This window comes from Panulirus ornatus, chromosome 72 (genome assembly GCF_036320965.1).
Source record: "Panulirus ornatus isolate Po-2019 chromosome 72, ASM3632096v1, whole genome shotgun sequence".
NCBI classification, from domain to species: domain Eukaryota; kingdom Metazoa; phylum Arthropoda; class Malacostraca; order Decapoda; family Palinuridae; genus Panulirus; species Panulirus ornatus.
This window is the reverse complement of record NC_092295.1, coordinates 27253-35451: the sequence shown is the minus strand read 5'-3', so window position 1 is coordinate 35451 and position 8199 is coordinate 27253. Positions and strand designations below refer to the sequence as shown.

Here is an 8199-nt window from a genome sequence, read left to right as displayed (position 1 = left end):
CTGAGCAGCAAGGTGTATACTTAACTGAACACTGCTGATATTATCGAAGTAGGTTAGGTTAGGTTAGGTTAGGTTTCCCCATTATGATATTCACTTGGATACTCCTATCACTATGGATTTGTCCTTCTCGTAAGCAGGACATGGATACACTCCATCATTCGTCAGCAGTAAAGTTGGCCGATACTCAAATCATTAATTTCTTTCTCTTTACTGACGACTCTTCGTTCGTATCACACTGCTGCGTTGCTATGTGTTGGTGGGAGGTTCGGCGTTTGATACAGCATAAAAACAAGAGACATATAATCAAACACAATTAACCGTTCAAATATTTTATTGTAATCGTTATCACTCGTAAGTTATTCCATACAGCTGGAAAACAAACAAAAATGTTGGTGGACGCCATTCAACTCAGAACTGAGCATGAACAACCCTCCATACCAGAATGAATAAATCATATACATATATTTTCCTCTACATATCGTATAAGTATACACTGTCCTCTGCTTATCATTGACACTAATGTATATTAAGCAATAATAAACATCAATTCATAAAGACAAATAAAACCCAACTTTTAAGTACAATTCAATACCCTGTCCAGCTTGCTGAGTTCCCGAAGGGCGTGAACATGGTTCAGTAGCTGATAGGCTACACTTCTCGTCTCCTGGTGGCCAGGTGTACACCATTTCTGCCCAAAATATGTTCAATGACAATCAGGTCCACTCCTTTGCTGGCCTAGTCCAGGAGCTGTAGGGTGTCTTGTTCCTAGGGACCAGCGTTCAACAACACGAGCAGTGTGGACGGGGAACCTGTCGCTAATAGAAATGACATGCCTGGCAGGGAGAGGTAAACCCCTCGCCCGAAGAGACGGCAAGAAACGTTCCTCCAGCAGTTACTGCGACAGTAGTTGCAGTAAAGCGACCTCCAATGCTGAAAACGTCACCAAGGCCATGTAATATCACTTTCCTCTAGATGCAGTAGGTAAAGTGACATGTACGGGCCTCCTCGCTCATGTTGGCTCGGTCATTTGTGCCTGTGAAACATTGTATAATTTTAACGTTTATTGTACTGGTTCGGCAGGATTTATATCATTTGTGTTGTATAAACAGTATATCATTAACATTTGGGTATCCGCATGAATTTTTTATTACCATAAATACGACGTTCTAAATTTTTGAACAGCAACAAATCATTAACTTCCTGCCTGGTACAGTTCCTCCTCCAGCAGTGAACCTTGCCATGAGAGTTGGAGACACACACATCACCTCCGTGAACACTGCTTCAGACAAGAATCTGAGTTTCGCTCGGGATGTGTGCTGTTCCCTCAGGAGTTCATTCCTCGCTGGAGTTCTGTGGTGTGTTCCTTTGTCGTGCAATATTCGCCTGTCGCTCAACGGGGAGACGTCTTATGCCCATCACGTTCGCTGGAGGGAGGTCACCTTTGCAGCTCCTGTTCTCTCTGCCAAACAATAAAACACAACCATGTTCACAGGGAATGGATACAATCAGTTGCCTAAATTGAACATTTCAATTTCAATTATCAAGTTTAGATAGTTATGAGCCTAATTTCACAACTTTTACATAATCTACATAATATCTTTAGTATGAAATTGTGGTTACAGTAATGATGATAATATTTCCAGATATATTGCCTACTTCATTGTTATCAAGGTTTAGCCATACTCAAATACAGTCACCCGAAGTATTTGGCTGCTAATAAACTCTGATGCAGGGACCTCATTCTCTATGCAGCCTTCATTATTGCTGCCATTTCCCCCACTCCTTTTCACAGACACTCATAACTTCCATTAAGTTGTTAAGGTTACTGCTCTCCACCACCCGTATGGACAAAACATTATCAAGGAGAGTGATCATGCGACCTCTGAGCACCAGCCTCTCGTCACTCCGGTTCACCTTAGCCTACCTTATCGCACGATCCAGTAGACAAGCTGCTGCTCCCTTGCCAGCCGACCCTAACATACCTCAGTGCGATCCAGTAGACAAGCTGCCGCTCCCTGGCCAGCCGACCCTAGCGTACGCACAACAAAAAAAACTATCGCGCAGAGGGGGTCTGAAGAAGTCTGTAATGATCACTGACCTACCTGTTGTACCATGCCGGTAAGGTTGGTATACGTGCCTGGAAGCCACAGGTTTCCAGAGTCCTATGCTAGACCCATGGAAGTTGCGTGCCACAAGAGCGGCATTATATCATTAACAATAAAATTACATCATACAAGGCAGTACGAACTCCTACTTTTGAATTGGTGTGTGCAATATAGCTGTGAGACACACACAGCTATATCTGGCAACCCCCGCATGTGGCAGCTGCAGCATACCTCAATGTGATGCGAGGTAAACACAATAGCTTCATATTGTATAGGTGTAATTTGGGAAGAATATGTTTTACTATTGATATTGTATTATTCTATAGCACATCTGGGTTCGTGGCAGTCCATAAAGGTTATCTTACACCGCCATTTCGTGTCCATGCAGGAAATGTAATGAGACATGCGATATATTTTTGAAACAATGAAACAGCGCGGGTATAGTTCACTGCGAGCCAATGTCGAAAGGTTGTTTTTGTGGTATATCTAATTTTACCATGGAGACCTCACAAGCGACACGTGAAGCTATTCTACAGCTTCATAATGAGGGCTACAGCGACTCTGAAATTAGGAGACGTCTTGGTATTCACCGGTCAACCGTAGCACGATGGATTCGCCGACAGGCAGAGTTGGGCAACACAGACAACAGGCATCGGCGTGGGCGCCCACGTTGCACAAACCCGGAAGATGATCAGGTAATGATGTTGCATATATAGGTATACTGGACCACTTGATGTTATGTAAACAACCACATCACATGTTATATTTGCAATATGTCATCCTTTCCCTAGGCCATAGCAGCTGTCATTGCTGCTGCCCCCTTCACGCCCGCTAGCAACATTCGGGATACTCTTGGTCTGCAGTGCACCACTCAAACTGTCCGAAACAGACATCACTCTGATGGGGTACGTGGTCGCATACCAGCAACAAAACCTGTGTTAAGTGAGGCAAACATGGAGAGCAGGGTGGAATATGCGTTGGAGTATGCGGACAAGCCACATCAGTTTTGGGAGAACGTCATCTTTTGTGATGAAAAAACCTTCTGCAGCGATATCCAGTAGACAAGCTGCCGCTCCCTGGCCAGCCGACCCTTGCCTACCTCAACGCCATCCAGTAGATGAGTTGCCACTCCCTGGACAGGCGACCCTAGCCTACCTCACCGCGATCCAGTAGAGAAGCTGCCGCTCCCTGGCCAGCTGACCTTAGCCTACCTAACCGATATCCAGTAGACAAGCTGCCGTTCCCTGTCCCGCCGACCCTAGCCTACCTTACCGCGATCTAGTAGATAAGATGCCGCTCCCTAGCCAGCCGACCTTACCATACCTCACCGAGATCCAGTAGACAAGCTGCCGCTCCCTGGCCAGCCGACCCTTGCCTACCTCAACTCGATTCAGTAGACGAGCTGCCACTCCCTGCCCAGCCGACAAGCTGCCGCTCCCTGGCCAGCCGACCCTAGCCTACTTCACCGCGATCCAGTAGACAAGCTGCCGCTCCATGGCCAGGCGACCCTTGCCTACCTCAACGCGATCCATTAGACGAGCTGCCACTCCCTGGCCAGCCGACCCTGGCCTACATCACCGCGATCCATCAGACAAGCTGCCGCTCCCTAGCCAGCCGACCCTTGCCTACATCAATGCGATCCAGTAGATAACCTGCCACTCCCTGGCCAGCCGACCCTTGCCTACCTCAACACGATCCAGTAGACAAGCTGCCACTCCCTGGCCAGCCGACCCTAGCCTACCTCAACACAATTCAGTACACAAGCTGCCGCTCCCTGGCCAGCCGACACTTGCCTACCTCAACGCGATCCAGTAGACAAGCTGCCACTCCATGGCCAGCCGACTCTTGCCTACCACACCGCGATCCAGTAGACGAGCTGCCACTCCATGGCCAGCCGACCGTAGCGTACCTCACCGAGATCCAGTAGACAAGCTGCCGCTCCCTAGCCAGCTGACCCTAGCCTACCTCACCGCGATCCAGTAGGCAAGCTGCCGCTCTCTGGCCAGCCGACAATAGCCTACCTCAACTCGATCCAGTAGACGAGCTGCCACACCCTGGCCAGCCGACCCTAGCCTACCTCAACGCGATCCAGTAGACGAGCTGCTACTCCCTGGCCAGCCGACCCTAGCCTACCTCACCGCGATCCTAGTAGAGAAGCTGCCGCTCCCTGGCCAGCTGACCTTAGCCTACCTTACCGAGATCCAGTAGACAAGCTGCCGATCCCTGGCCAGCCGACCCTAGCCTACCTTACCGCGATCTAGTAGACAAGCTGCCGCTCCCTGGCCAGCCGACCTTACCATACCTCACCGAGATCCAGTAGACAAGCTGCCGCTCCCTGGCCAGCCGACCCTTGCCTACCTCAACTCGATCAAGTAGACGAGCTGCCACTCCCTGCCCAGCCGACAAGCTGCCGCTCCCTGGCCAGCCGACCCTAGCCTACCTCACCGCGATCCAGTAGACAAGCTGCCGCTCCCTGGCCAGGCGACCCTTACCTACCTCACCGCGATCCATCAGACAAGCTGCCGCTCCCTGGCCAGCCGACCCTAGCCTACCTCAATATATTCCAATAGATGAGCTGCCACTCACTGGCCAGCCGACCCTAGCCTACATCAATATAATCTAGTAGACGAGCTGCCACTCCCTGGCCAGCCGACACTAGCCTACCTCAACGCAATCCAGTAGACAAGCTGCTGCTCCCTGGCCAGCCGACCCTAGCCTACCTCACCGCGATCCAGTAGACGAGCTGCCACTCCCCGGCCAGCCGACACTAGCCTACCTCACCATAACTCAGTAAAGTAGCCACAACTCTCATCGCCCATTTCTGGGCCACCTCACCGTGATCCAGTATACTAGCCACCGCTTCACGGCTGACCGAAGCTACCCTACGTCACCATGATCCAGTACAGAAGCCACCACTCACCCACTTATTCTAGCCTACCTCACTGTGACCCAGTGCAGTAGCTCCCCGCAAAGCCGACCACAGCCTATGAAAATCTTACCTAACATCCCCAGAAGTACATGATCATAATGGAAATGTACCATTATTTTTGTGGTCTGCTGGTGTGATAACGCATGAAGTGGCCACGTATAAGGGATATTTGGCAGTGGGGCGAACTCTTACAGCAGATTTCTAATTTCTTTCCCTGGAAACATGAAGCTTCAAAAGGACCCGGTGGTCTGTTACTGTTTGTATGTTGGAAATCTAAAAGAGTAAAAAAAGTTTTTCAAATGAGCTAAACCGCCAATTTACCAAAACCATGTTAACTGTAATAATGTGAATGGCGGGTTACACATTCCGGGATGAATAATCATAAGGCGTCATCTGAGTGAACAGTAATATACTTCGAAGTGTCTGTCTACAGAGTTCATAGGTTTTCTACATTTTCTAGCTGTGCTAATTATACTAAGTACACCTAACTCTAGTTCATCACTCACTCTACATTGGTTACAACCATTAATCTCCAAATGTTACTCATACCTGGCTAGAAATAAGACCTTTGTTTATGCAAACATCATTCCACTCCGAGCCGGGAGCACGAAGCCAGCTGGTAGCTACCGAGCCGGCGACCTGTGGCCACATATCCTCACCTTTCCACCACCACAAGACTTGTGTCAGCAAATTGGGTTTCACCCCGAGTATCTCAATGACCAGTACCTTACCTCTTCTCTAGTCTCCTGAAGTCTCCTCCACCACTACACTTCCCGGAACCCTCAACGCGATATTGTCACTCACCACAACAACCCAGGAAATGAACGTATGAACCAGAAACATAGTAATCTTCGGTTTCGAAATGACCGCGCTCGTGTGGTATCTCGAAGCAGAAGCGGGGCTTTGTTGTATAGCAAGGCGTTGTCTCAATCCAATGAAATAACTTGCATGGCCATTTATCGTTTGTAACATTCATTTTTGACTATATACTTACTAATATTCCTTGTACTTGTGCTATATGCGTGTGTTACAAAAGGTTTATGTAGGAAAATTACTCTTGTTCTATAATAAAGTATATATTTTGAATGTCAGACCGTCCAAGTCAGAGTCAATGTAACAATTCGGATTCAGACGTCGTCCACGTTTATAATATATTCCGACTCTTCTGACGTCAGTCAATTTCTAAACAATGTTTTATTTGTTTGTCTTTTTACGGTAAACCACGACTGAGACAAAATGTGTTCTTAAGAATACATTTTGTCCTCGACGATGGAAATATATTTTTATCGCGATTATAGATAATACATCTCTGAGGACGGATATACCCAGGACTACCAACCTATATCACCATTTACCACACTCACCATAGAAAACGGAATTTCGCCGATGGTTTTCAATGACCCCATATGTATTTATAGTACTTCCCTAACGTGTAATAATAATAAGTGGACACAGAATCAACAGAAGTGTGTCAACAGACCAGACTAAAACATGAGCAATATGCTCGTCCTACTTTTAATGTGGTATTTCCCAGAACAACCTTTGTCGACGGGAATTTCCAAGATACGCAAGGGAACTGTTGTGATCGATGTAATTTTCCTACGATGTCCAAGGCAGCAGGGGCACCTGAATGCCCTAATCAAGGCATCTTGTTAACGAGTTTACATATATGTACGTACGTCTCTTGAAGTACGACAGTGCACTACGACGGCTTGTTCTCTGAGAAACGTAAGGTATTCCCTCCCTGTTAAACAAGAACGACTGTAACATCAGAGCCGCTTTTTCCAATGATGTCTCACCAGCTGACATACGTCAGCATCTCACAGCCTGGCGCGTGTTAGTCCGTTTCCTGCTGACACAGGACGTCAGCGCACTCCAAGACTGACAATGAACCACGACACATGCCGGCGATTCACTCCCTGACAGCTGGGTGTCAGCCACCACCACCCCCTGCAGTGGCTCTCGCCTTGGGAGACTACGGCAACTCGCTCCCTAACACATAACCTCCCGACTAATACCTTAAGCTCATATCACTCCCTAAAAGCCAAATATAATCACCAGTCATGGACCAAAAATATATAATTCCCAAAGTGAAACTTATTTTGATGACCTGTGGAGCTCGATAGAGCTGCCAAATATCGTTTGGCATTGTTCAGCATAAACTCAAGAGTAAGGCTTTACATTGATTACCTGTGTTGCCCTCAACAGCAAAATGAAATTGTCTGCCGAAGCCAGAGTAAAGTCACCAACGTGCAGCTTTTCTTTGATGACCCATGTAGCACGCACAAGTGTTAGCCAGAGGAAATTTCCTCAAATAAAACTTTAATTCGACGACTCACATATGTGTCCCACAAAACCTATATAAAACCATCTAACGTTAGCCTAAATAAAAGACTAAATGTAAAGCTTTACTTTGATGACCCATAAACCATGCAAGTGGAAAATAGTCGTCTGGCATTAGCTATAACAAATGTCCTAAAGGGACGCTTTAGTTTGGCGTCGTTGGTTCATTCCTCGACAATCTACTTCGACTAATTCGTTTATACATACATTGCGGCTTCCTGCCTTACACACTACAAATGTGAAAAGAAAGCGTTACTCACTCTCGACAGGCGTCGGTGGCTCAGTCTGTGATACACGTCGGTAGCTTACTTCAACACACGTTACTTCAACGAACTCAAAAACTTTGCTCACTCTCCAACAGTCATCGATGAGCTTCGTCTCTAACACACGTGTGTCGGTAGCTCACTTAATGGGAAACCAAATTGGATTCTCTCTCTCTCTGACACGCAACGGTATGGCTTCCTACTTGACACACTAAAAACACTGCTCACTCCGTGATGGACGTCGGTGGCATCGTGTCTGATACACGTCGGTAGCTCACTGCCAGATACACTACATGGCCTAACTCCGTTACGATTACTTCCTGCCTGACACACACGCTTCAGAGGCAAAAACACGTCGGTGGTTTTGTCTGTAACATACGTGGGTAGTTCACACCATGATATAGTACATGACTAACTCCCTGATGCACAAGGCTAGCTTCCTACCTCACACTACTACAGTGGCGACAACACAAAACCGCTGCTCACTTCCTAAGAAACTACCGTGGCAAAGAATGGCTGCTCACACTGACAGATTCTCTGGCTCTTTCTCTAGCACATA

General features: G+C 47.4%; 1 long non-coding RNA gene across 11 annotated transcripts in view; it reads right to left on the bottom strand.

The window, feature by feature from the left end:
* Positions 1-320: 320 nt before the first annotated feature.
* Positions 321-8199, bottom strand: part of LOC139748040 (uncharacterized) — a 28926-nt gene continuing 21047 nt past the window's right edge. For 10 of the 11 annotated variants that reach the window (XR_011712514.1, XR_011712515.1, XR_011712519.1 and 7 more), the window contains 2 exons: positions 1205-1459; positions 321-1033 (listed from right to left, as the gene is read on the bottom strand). This is a non-coding gene — a long non-coding RNA (uncharacterized lncRNA). Of the gene's footprint in view, positions 1034-1151; positions 1460-8199 lie in introns of all 11 variants that reach the window. The other variant, XR_011712512.1, reaches the window with a different exon arrangement.